Genomic DNA, 12,896 nt, shown 5'->3' with positions numbered 1-12,896 from the left:
CTAAGGATCCAGGGGCTCAGCACCCTGCCTCAGTCATGGTGTGGTGGGGTGTGAGCTACGAGGGCACAACGAAGCTGCGTTTCTGTGGAAAAGGGGTCAAAATGTCAGCCAAAGCGTACCAGAAGACAGTGCTTGGGAGACAAGTCAAGAATCTCACCAACACCCTCTTCCATGGACAGACCTGGAGCTTCCAGAAGGGCTCAGCGCCAGTACACAAGACACGGACAATCCAGCAGTGACTGGAGGCAAATCTTCCGGATTTCATTTCCACTTCAGATTGGTCTTCTGCAAGTTCGGGCCTAAGCCCTTTGGAATACAAATTGGGGTTCAAGTTTCGGGAGATGGCTTGCAAGAAAAGGCACAACTTCAGCAATAGACGATTTCTGACATTTTGTTTTGGTTATTCAATATTATTACCTAAGATAATTGACCACGAAAGTAGTTTTCGAATTATTATTATCTGAGTTGATTGAGCACCAAAGTGGTTATCGGGCTATTATCACTTGAGATAATTAACGTCCAAAGTGGTTGTCGAATTACTATCACCTGAGATAATCGACCAGGATAATGGTTATCGGATTATCATTATCGGCATAGTATCACCTGAGACATTTGACTGGCTGTGTGCATCCGTCTACTTATGAGACCATAAACGATAAGAGATAACAAGAAATGTGTTCTTAATTAAACCGGAAGTGGATGACATCTATCACTTCCGGTCTCAGAATTGATCACCAAGAATAAAACCTGCAATTGATAGTGTGGATATATACAGAATGATTCAAGGCCCAAGATAAAATTCCTAATTTCACCCTTATTTTCCTACTAAAGCCGGAAGTGGTAGAAATTTATCCGGAAGTGGTAGTTTTTCTTTCTAATAATGACACACCTATTTCTAATAATGATATGCATGCTCGTAGTAGTCACGCATCAAATTTTAGAAGTGACGCACAAACTCCTTGTAATTTATTTATAATTCCGTACTTTCATAAACAAAATAGTTCAATAAAATAACGTGCAAATATTTTATATAAGTTACTATAGGAATGGAAGAAAAGTATTAGTAATACTATGATGTTGTTTGGTTCTTTTATCATCTCCATAAGAGTGAGGCAAGTGATTCCTCTTTTGCGATGGCAACGAAACCATCAGCCACTTTTGCTATCGAGAAAGTGCTGTAGGGTATTGACTTAGGTTCGCTTCCCGTGTACCGGAAATTGCTGTGAAAGGTTCTTCTTGTCTCGGAATGATTTTTACCCCCTCCTTCCCCTTCCATCACTGTCAATTCGCTTTGGGTCTTCGTTTTCTCTCTCTCTCTCTCTCTCTTTACACTAACCTCTCTCTCTCTCTCTCTTCTGTCCCAGCTAACTCCCAAAGATAAGATGCATCACCATCACTATCCTGATGGACCAAAAACGAAAAGATTCTCAAACAAACTAGTTCACGGGGTAAGGAAGCCTTTTTTCCAATTTTCCTCCTGTCTTTCTTTTTTCCTTTCTTCCTATTCTATTCTTCAGCTTTTGCTTTGCAACACCACGATATTGGACAAGAAATAGATTTCTAGTTTTTTTTTTTTTTTTTTTTTTTTTTACACGGAGGGAAAGAAATAATAAAAGTATCAAAAAATGAAAAGGAAAAGTTCAAACTGAATATCTATTCACTGTTGCCTTCCATTCTTATGCTTTTTCTTTTATTTAATAGGAATAGGAAGTATTTTAGAGCAAGTGTTGCCGAAGAAACAAATGGTAAATTTCAAATTCTCTTATTAAGATCCCAATCTAAGCGTATGGAAGCTTGTAGTTTCACTCCAAATGAATGTGTATGCGTGAGTTTTGTGTGTGTGTGTGTGTGTGTCACTTCGTTTCACTGTAACTATTGGCCAGATCTAAACTAGGGATTGCCAAAACCGGTTTTTATAAAAAACGGAAACCGGTTTCTAGAAAAATCGACATTTCGGTTTTCTCCAAAAAACCGGTTTCGACGTTTACAAAAACCGGTTGTTTTTTCACTGGAACCGGTTTCGGTGAAAACTTTTGGAAAACACATAAAACTATTTCTGTAGAAACGGAATCGGTTTCCGGAGAACAACGAAACACTATTCTGGGCAGAAATAGAACAAATTTTGAAAAAAAAACGGAACCGGTTTTGAAGAAAACCGAAACTGGTTTCGACGAAAACACGATTTTTTTAAAAAAAATTCAAAAACCGGTTTCGGTTTTCCTGAACCATTTGAACCTGAACTATCATCTAAACCATTTGATGAGCAAGTAGCTCATTGTCCAAGCTCCGCCACGGGCAGGTTCAGCTTTTTGTATGTTGTACTTGATTTCTCTGCAACTATTCGCTGGTAATTCGGTAGTCAAATAGCCCATCCTGTACAGAATAACAATCGCTATATTTAGTGGTCCGAGCTCCAACACGGACAGACGCTGCGTTTCGTATGTGGTACTTAATTTCTCTAACTACTAGCTGGATGGAAACGAAATTCGGTGGGCAAGTAGCCCACCATCAAAGGAATAACAGTCGCTGTATTGGGTGGCCGAGCTCCGGTACGGACATGCTCAGCTTTTTGTATGTGGTACTTTATTTCTCTGTTATTATTCGCTGGATGTAAACAACATTCAATGGGCAAGTACCCCATCGTCTAAGGAATGATAATCGCTATATTTAGTGGCCGAGCTCCACCACGGACAGACGCTGCGTTTTGTATGTGGTACTTAATTTCTCTAACTACTAGCTGGATGGAAACGAAATTCGATGGGCAAGTAGCCCACCGTCAAAGGAATAACAGTCGCTGTATTGGGTGGCCGAGCTCCGCCACGGACAAGCTCAGCTTTTTGTATGTGGTACTTTATTTCTCTGTTATTGTTCGCTGGATGTAAACAACATTCAATGGGCAAGTACCCCATCGTCTAAGGAATGATAATCGCTATATTTAGTGGCTGAGCTCCGCCACGGCCAGTCTGAGCTTTTTGTATGTGGTACTTAATTTCTCTGCAACTATTCGGTGGATGTAAATGAAATTCGGTGTGCAAGTAGCATATAGTATAAGGAATAAAAATCGTTATAATTAGTGACCAAGCTTTGCTATGAACAGGCTCAGCTTTTTGTATGGGTTACTTTGTTCCTCTGTAACTACTCGCTGGATGTAAACGAAATTCGATGGGATAAAGATCGATATTTGTTGGTCGAGGTCGGTTAGAGAGAGATTCAGTTCGGCTCGCCTTGTATACAGTATTTTATTTACATTTTCTATAGGGATTAATGTTTAAGTAGGTATGAGGGGCAACAGAGGTTGTACTCCACAGCTTTGCACACCGGGAACTTCTGAGTTCAGTTCACTCCAATGCGGTTCCGACCTTCCTCTTAAAAATGAGTTTGTGAGGCAACCTGAGGAAGTAAACTAGCTGGAGTGTAGAATGAGAAAAATATCTCGACCCTACTAAGAATTGAACACGAGTCGCCCAGTTTGTAGGTAAATACCGACTACGTTACTGAGATTCTTTTGTTTTGCTGTTACCAATATTATTATTATTATTAACATTGTTAATAAAAAATAGTAATAATAATATTGATGTATCAGATGTTAAGAATTGGCCCTGTTCTATTGCAATAACTAGCATTATTTTACATGTCTAACAAAATGGTAGGATGCAACCCATTTAATTTAGTGAATATAAGTCTTTACTTAAATTTAGTAATAATTTCTCAGAAAAATGTTATTGCATAATAAAAGAACGTCTCAGTCTGTATGTAACGCTCCTAATAGTTCACATTTGCCGTAACAGGTGTCTCTAACTGCGCTGGCTGTCTGTTTTACACCAATAGATAGTGCTATCGTTCTGCCAATTTGCAAAATCAAGTGCAACGTAAAACAGGCAGAATTAACAAAAGTAATAGATTTGAATTAAAAGTTATTAACTGTTCTATCTCAAATACTGAAACACTAAGCATATTTTCAAAAATAAAGTTATCACTACCTTTTTTAATAGATAAACAGTAGCGGATCTAGAAGATAAAAACTGGGGGGAAGCAGCCAGAACCCAGACGATGATAGGTATATTATGAGCTTACTATAAACTTTAAAAAATATACTGTATAAATAATAGCTTCAATTACTTTTTTACTCAAAAAGTGGAGGGCCCAGCCCCCCCGGCCCCGGGCTAGATCCGCCACTGTAGATAAAAGTTTTAATTGTTTTTCAATGCAATTAGTTCTTAAGAGTATATAATATGAGTTGCACATTGTCCGTATCGCGTTGTGGTACCAATATTCCATCCATTTTCTTGCAAATAGGCGTTTTGTTCACTTATAAATGGATAAGAAAAGGACTGTATTTATAAACCAGATAATGACTTGAGTTTGGGGTTCTTGTGTATTGCGTCATTGTACAACATTTAGGTTATGAAGAACAGAATCTACTGTTAGCGTTGGCTCCGAATCACGGCTAGAGTTTAAATCCGATACGGTTATCTGCGAAGGAAATCTATAATGTAAAATCAACTTTTAATGTATAGACCGTTCTTCACTACATTACCTTGTCTTCAAAAGAACTCGATTGTTACTTTCGGCATATTTGGGCAAGATTGTTACTTTCAATATGTGTCATTATAAATTCTTGGTTCAATTCGACAAAATTTTAGTTTTTGAAAGTGAGTTATAACTTTTCTTATTAAATTATACCAAATTGTTAAAATCAACATGTGTCATTATAACTTTTGGGTCTAATTAGGCAAAATGATTACTTTCAATCTATGCCTCTATAACTTCAACGACAATTATTGTAAGCTAGAAAGAAAAAACTGACAGTCCTACAAGGTGACTAATGAGAAAATAATAGATACAAGAGTGAAAGTTGTTTAGTGGTTTTAAAAAAATAGAAGCAACGAGAAGTCAGAAAGACAACAGAAAACCTGTTGAACGAGTGACTGGGAGCCATTATGTGAACTAACTGTAACAGCGGATGTTCCAGTCAATGCTGTTGGATTCCAACACAGACAACCAAAGATCTACTCCAGCTACAACAACAATAATAACAAGAAAACCGAGAGAGAGAGAGAGAGAGAGAGGGGAGAGTGAGAGAGATGCGAAATCAATCACCACACGAAACGTAAACAGAACACTCATATAGAAAAAAAGGAGAAAAAGAGCAATATAAAATGTTTGGCCTAGCAATTGTTTACTTCTGCTCCTAATTTTATTTCAGAAGAGATACATAGATTTATTAACTCACCACAAATTCTATCCAGCACACATAAAGGTATATTTTAATCCATTAGGACATTCATATCAAGCATTTACTGATGAGACACTGAGTTTTGTCGATTGACTATAGAGATATGGTTAGTGTTCTTATTTCGTAACCAGGAGGTCAAAGGTTCGAAATGCGAATCGAGCTCTCCAGACTGAATTTCTCTAAAGTTTTTCACGATTCTCTGATTGAATACTAGAATTGTACTCACGTAGATCCTGGAAGATAACCCATCCTTCTCCTTTATTGTTGGACCGCGGTGGCTCAGTAGTAGAGTATTCACCTCTGATGCGTGGGAGGTCCCTGGTTCGTTCCTAGCTCGCGCCAAGTGAGCTTTGTAGTGGACAAACACGGGACTAGCCCGAGAAAACCCACGGACACGCTCGCCACAAACTTACTTTAGCGAGGATCGAACCAGAGACTCCCGCACTAGAGGTAAGCGCTCTACCACGGAGCTACCGTGCTCATGATCCCAGCTTTTGCCAATAAATGATTTTGTAGTAGACAAACAGTGTGTGTGAAACGGGAGCATAGTTCTCCCGTTTCCTCGCTCTTTCTTCATGCCACCATTTCTTTCGTTATCATCATTGTATTAATTTGCCTCGGTGCATATTCATGGACGATAAACGTAAAAAAAATCTATCATTTTCGGTTTCAACATTGATGACTATTGAGCAGAAGTTGTAATAGATAAGGAGAAGTGACTATTTCTTATAGGAATTCAGACCCGCAAGAATAAGTTTAATCCCTGCCCATGTTTCTCCACCAAGACTGCAAGTGAAATAAATTTACTACCACTTCCGGCTTCAATATTGGCTCCCCCATAGAACAGAAACGCTAAGCAAGAAATGGTTCAGATTCTGATTCTTCCCTGATTTAGATTCAGAGTCCCAAGAATCACCTCCATGTCGACCCTTTCATCCCTTATTGAAAATAGGAGTAGTTGTAGATGTAATCGACAATCTTTGTTCCCTTTCAGTTTTTCACGTTAAAGTGACAAATGATACTTTGATGGTCGTGGAGTTAATGTCCATTGAACTTAGACACTTGCTCTCTATGTAAGAAATATGCTGGTAAACCTTTTTAAAAATGAGTATACTTATGAATTGTCACCATAATATGTCAGCCTTCAAGGTAATAATGCATTACTTATTGATTCATTAAAATTAAAGTATTTTTTTTTAATTTTCTTACAGCAAAGTATATCAACTGATATATACCTACTACTAAACAACGAGAAACTACTGGTATTTCGTTTAGAAGAACTCTGTAAGTTCGACTAGTAATGAGCTTTCCGAATAAGTTCGATTAGTAATGAATTTCCCAATTAAGTTTGGATGCAATGAGTTTCCCCAGTTAAGTTTGACTAATAATGAGCTTTTCGATTAAGTTTAACAAGCAATGAATGTAGCGACTCAATTCGACTGGTAATGAGTTTCTTCGATTTAGTACCTACACTACATACTAGTAATGAGTTTCTCTGATTAATCACATAAAATTATGATCAACATCGTAAATAAAACAAGGTATATTTTGGATTTTTAGAACTGCTTTTCAAACGTTTTTGGGGTTGCAATTGTTATTTTTTTAAGCAAGAACGTAGGAGTTTTGAGTAATAATCCTGCCAAATTTCATTTCACTAAGTTAAATGGTCTCCAAGATACAGTCATAAGTATTAACTATCATTTATATATAATATAACGACTACTATAGATTATTCTCCGATCATTTATTGGATGATAATAAAACTCTACGGAGAGAAACCGAAGAAAATTTACTTGATTCAATTTAGAATATTGTTACAAATCTATTGTTTCCAGCATTCCAAGTAAATAAATTTTATTTGAAAGAAGATAACAAGACTAATCATTATGCGCTAGTGTAAACACTAATTTTTAATGAAACAAAATGGTTTGGTTTTGCTGTGATAACAGTATTTCCAGAACCTAATATTATGCTTTCATAGGTATTGAGAAAATTTGTCTGGTAGTTATGCAACCCAACCGACATAATGGTTCGAGGGGTAGGCTATAAACGAAGGCGTAAAAAGAGCTGAGTTGATTTTGAATATAGCGTTCCGCTCAGCAACGAGGCTATATGATACGTGGACCTACAGCTTAACGTGGAATCCGAACCACATGAGCTCCCACTGGGAATCGAACCAGGGGCTCCTGCAACAAAGGCATTTACGCAATCCACATAGCCACATGGAGCTAAGGGGTAGAAAGATTAACGGTAATTTGATGATTTCCTAATTTAGTGTTAGCATAATACACATATGATTTTTATCGAAGAACCTTTATTTAATATTACGTTATTGTGCCGAGTTAAAATACTACCTTTTAAAATACACAGCTACATTAGTACGTTCACCTCCAAATCAGAAATAAGCTTTAAAGGTGATATTATGAGGAAGACTGACAGAGGTATTAACTAACTCTACATATGCACTATAGAATCCGAGGGTTCAATACTGCGTTCACAAAAGCTCTCCATTGACTTACACTCTTAGCCAACTGGATCCAGTTTCTACTTTGTATTCCTATTTCTGCGAGATTCATCTTAATATTGTCCTCCCATCTGCGTCCAGGTCTTCCTAATGATCTTTTTCCAATTGGATTTCCAGTTAAAACTTTGAAATCGTTCCTACTTTTTGCCACCCTGGCTACATCTTCTTCCCATCTCAGTCCTTTAGACCTATTAACCGTAACAATGTTAGGCAAACAGTGTAAATTATGCAGTTCTTCGTCATGAAGTTTCTGTCATTCTCCATTCTCGTCCCTTTTGGATTCGAATATTTGCCTCAGGATCTTATTTTCAAACATTTTTGGTTGGTATTCTTTTCTCAAAGTAAGCGACCATGTTACGCAATCATAGAGCACAATAGGTACAATCATAGTTTTATACATTATAACCTTCAAATGTTTCAATCATATCCTATAGAAAGATTTATTATTGATGAAAAATACTCTATCAAGTTGTCGTTAAGGAAGATTATGTGAAAATGTAATAGTAAAACATTACTTGGTGCTATTAATTCAATATGATTTTTGCCTATAAGATATATTATATTCAGTATGATTTTTGCCTATAAGGTATACCATATTCAATAAGATTTTTGCCTATAAGATATATTTAGTATGTTTTTTTCCTATAAGATATACTATATTTAATATGATTTTTGCCTATATCATATTCAATATGAGTTTTGCCTTAAAGATATACCATGTTCAATAGAATTACAACCTACCTCTGTTTCAAAGATTATATTTTCCCAACTATAATACGTATATGTAAATTCTTGTGTTTTGATTTAAGAGTAAGGTCTCAATTCACCAAAAAGATTCAAAATTATTTGATTTAATTCAATCTATACACAAGGAGTAAACATTTTAAGAATGTATCGAAAGAAGGAGAACATGATTAACAATTGTTTATTAGTTTATCTTTTACTCTTTCTATTTTATCATCAAGGAAAAATATTGAAGAAAGTATCATTTATTTCCTATTTGGTTACACCCGGATCACAATTCTCGATATGATGAAAGTAAATTTGTGCTTTATTTAAATAAATAAATTTTGGCTTGATTGGTTGCTTTTGGAGGTTTAGCGTCCTGTTCCGTAGGAATTCTATATGAAACATGAGAATCTACAGTTTTCAAGGGAAATTCGAACCACATGAGCTCGTACCAGGAACCGAAACTCCTGGATCTCCCACGCAAAAGATGCGTAGCTAACCATAATTAACTAACTAACTCTATGGTCTATGGAACCCGGAGGTTCGATGCCGCGTTCACAAAAGTTTTTCACTGACTTCTATTCTTAGTCAATTGGATCCAGTTTCTAGTTTGTATTCCTATGTCTGCAAGATCCATCTTAATATTGTCCTCCCATCCGCGTCTAGGTCTTCCTAATGGTCTTTTTCCGATTGGTCTTCCAGTTAAGATTTTGAAAGCGTTCCTACTTTGTTCCATCCTGGCTAGATGACCTACCCACCTGAGCCTTCTAGATTTGACGACCCTAACAATGTTGGGTAAACCGTACAAATTATGCAGTTTCTCGTTATGAAGTTTCCGCCATTCCTCATTCCCATTCCTCTTGGGTCCGAATATTCGTCTCAGGATTTTGTTCTCAAATACTTTCAATCTATGTTCTTCCCTCAGAGTAAGTGACCATGCTTCGCAACCATAAAGAACAAGAGGCAACCATATAGCCACGAATTTTTTACAATCTTGTTAGCGTTTTAACGCGGAAGAAATTTCCAAAAGATGAGACAGAAACCAAGTGATAGAACTTATTATGCTGAACAAAATGATACGGATGAGTGTAAAATCTCATGCATAGTTTTCGAGAAAATGGAGAAGAAACCAATTAAAAGTTGATGCTGTTCATGCATTACACTACTTATTAAGTGTATAAACTAATTATTTGCTGAGCAAAACTATATATTTTCATTAAAATTCAACACGTGTTACAGTTTCGCCAACAAACTCTTTGGCTTCATCAGACACTATGTGATACAGTATAACTGTGTTGTATGTATATACGATTGTACAGTTATACTGTATCACATAATGTCTGATGAAGCCAAAGAGTTTGTTGGCGAAACTGTAACACGTGTTGAATTTTAATGAAAATATATAGTTTTGCTCAGCAAATAATTAGTTTATATTTAATTATAACAAAGCAAAGCTTCTACTTATGGGAAATATCACACTTATTAAGGTAAAACTGACATCAAAATACGTATACCCTTATTACACTAGCAAGGCGACAGCATATACCGTAGTATAGCTAATGAGATGTAACTAACATTTTCGTCAACTCTTAGATTTTAATTTCTGCTGAACTAAAAAACTGTCCAAATCAAGCGCGAATCCAGAAATTTTTGTTGAGAGTGGTTCAAGCTTTGGGAGAGAGGAAGTCTCCACCGTCCACATGCACCGCGTTAGAACAGAGTCCGGTGATCCGGTTTTTGAACAGTGAAGGTGTGAAACCAATTGAAATTCATCGCAGGATGGCTGCAAAGTATAGTCCTTTGTATTTGTCCCTGAAGTAGAGGTATGCACTTTCTCGGGGCGTGGGCCGGGCTCGGGCCGAATATTTTTAAATATACAACCATATTTCTCGGGCCTTTTCGGGTCTAACTATGTAAATATACTGCACAACGATATATATTACACCGTTCTTTCTGGGAAATTTTAAAAGCACAACTGCAAAATTAAATCTCTAACTGCTGTACATAAAAAGGCAATTCTGCGTTAATTACTATGTTTCTGTAATTCGGGCTTATTTTGGGATCATTTAATTATTACATGAGCTCGGGCCGGGCTCGGGTCTAAATGCTAAAACATATTTCGGACTCGGGTCGGGTCTCACATTGTAAATTCACGGGCCGGGCCGGGCTTGGACTCAAAATTCCGGCCCGTGCAGACCTCTACTCTACAGCAAGTATATGAGTGGTGTATGAAGTTTAAAAGTGGTATAACATCTGTCAAGGATGCTTTTCGACAGAGACAGGCTCACCGCGTAGTTACCGACGAAAATATTGCGTTAGCGTTTCAGCTTGTGAAAGATAACAGGCGAATTACGTCGAAAGAAATCGCTACAATCATGAATATTAGCTTTGGTTCAGCTCAACACATTGCCAATCATGTTCTGCATTTCAATAATGTGTCTGCAAAATGGGTCCCACGTCAGTTCATTACTGAATTGAAAGATCGTCGCGTCGACGCCTGTGAAAGAACTTTTGCGTCGTTTCAACGCCAAGGGTGATGCATTTCTGGACAGGATTGTTACAGGCGATGAGAACTGGGTTCTTTATCGTCAACCAGAAACCAAAAAAGAGAGAAAGGAATGGCGGCATAGATCTTCTCCGAAAGAAAGTAGCAAAATAATTCCGTACTGAACCATCAGCAGGAAATGTCATGCTCACGCTCTTCTGGGATGCAAAGGGAGTACGTTTGGAACAGTACATGGAAAAAGGAGTGGCCAGTGCCTGGAATTCAAACCTGAAAAATCAACTTCGCCCTGCAAGTCTAGGAGACTCAGCAGGTCATGTACCCAGAATAGAAGAAAGTAGAAACCCTTTTAAAGTTTTAACTGCAAGTCCAATCGGAAAACGACCATTAGGCATACCTCGGCGCAGATACAAGGACAATATTAAGATGAATCTTGCATAAATAGGAATAAAAAGTAGAAACTGGATCCAGGTGGCCAACGACGGAAGTCAATGGAGGGCTTTTGTAAATGCGGCATTGAACTTCCGGGTTCCATAGGCCTTTGAGTTAGTTAGTTAGTTAGATATTCCTAGCAATGGGCAACAAATTACATCAAAATTAAATGATATTCTAGAAAATTCGAGCAAGATCACAATGTAACCAGTCACGATATCGCCAATGTCCTAAATATCCATCAGCAAACAGTATTAAACCATTGAAAAAGGAGTGACCAGTGCCTGGAATTCAAACCTGAAAAATCAACTTTGCCCTGCGATCAGGCGTAAATGATGAGGATTTCTATCCTCAGGTGTTCTCCTACTGCATAACAACGCCCAACCGCAACTGCCCGTTTGATCGTTGAGATATCGATGACATCAAATTTGTGTCTCATTTATCCACCCTATTCACCAAACCTTGCCCCAGTGACTTTCATGTGTTTGGACCATTCAAAGAAGCTTTGAAAGGCAATCATGTAAATAGGGATGAAAAGGTGAAAAATGCGATGCACGAGTGTTCACTATCTCGAACAAAAGAATTCTTCCAACGTGGTATTCAGGCCCGTATCCAGGGGGGTCTAGGGGGGCCGGGCCCCCTAAATTTTTGCTGGTCCCCTTAAAATTTTCACGGTAGGCTGGTAATTGAACTATAATATGGTGATGCACTATAATATGGCTGGATCGGACCCCCCTAACTTCAGTCGGGCCCCCCTACATTTTTGGGCTGGCTACCGGCCTGGTGGTATTCATGCACCTCAGAAGCGGTGGAATACTTGATTTCAACGTCAAGGAGACTGCGTTGAAAAATAAGAGGTAAATTTTCCGTTCATCTTTCCATTCTAAAATTATTGCAGTTTTAAGGTTTTCATTTGATCCTCCCTCGTATAAATCATCCGTCTCCTTTAGACTACAGAAGTGTCCGAAGTAAAGCTAGCAAAAATGTTAAGAGAATTTAGTTGATGCCTTCTGCAAAAATTCCTTTTTCAAACATAAACTAATAGACTTTTTTTTTAAAAAAAATAATAAGTTTACATTCATGTGATAATAAAGATTTTCATTCGTTTACAGTCATGACTTTTGCAAAAGGAAAAAAAAAATCTCTTTGCCAGTTCGTTGGTAATATTCGGTTTACAAAACCTGAAAACCTGTATAGCAACAAATTACATACATCGTTAAGTTGTGGAATCGACTGTCCTCTTAGAAAAAAAAAAGTTAAGCAGAAACTTCATAACGCTGAGAGAAGAAAGCACATTTTGTATAAAATTTAATATTTGTCTCATAAAGTTCAGACAAAACATTTTTAGTATTCAGCCTAGGTAAAACCCTTTCTGAACCTTTTATGGGAGAACATTCTTTTATTATTATTCATATTATTAACACATCAAAAGGTTTCTGAAAACTTCTAAATTCTGTTATTTTTGTGTGTGT

The sequence above is a fragment of the Thermobia domestica genome, chromosome 11, assembly GCF_964235325.1.
Source record: "Thermobia domestica chromosome 11, izTheDome1.hap1.1, whole genome shotgun sequence".
Classification (NCBI taxonomy): domain Eukaryota; kingdom Metazoa; phylum Arthropoda; class Insecta; order Zygentoma; family Lepismatidae; genus Thermobia; species Thermobia domestica.
This window is presented reverse-complemented; position numbering follows the sequence as displayed.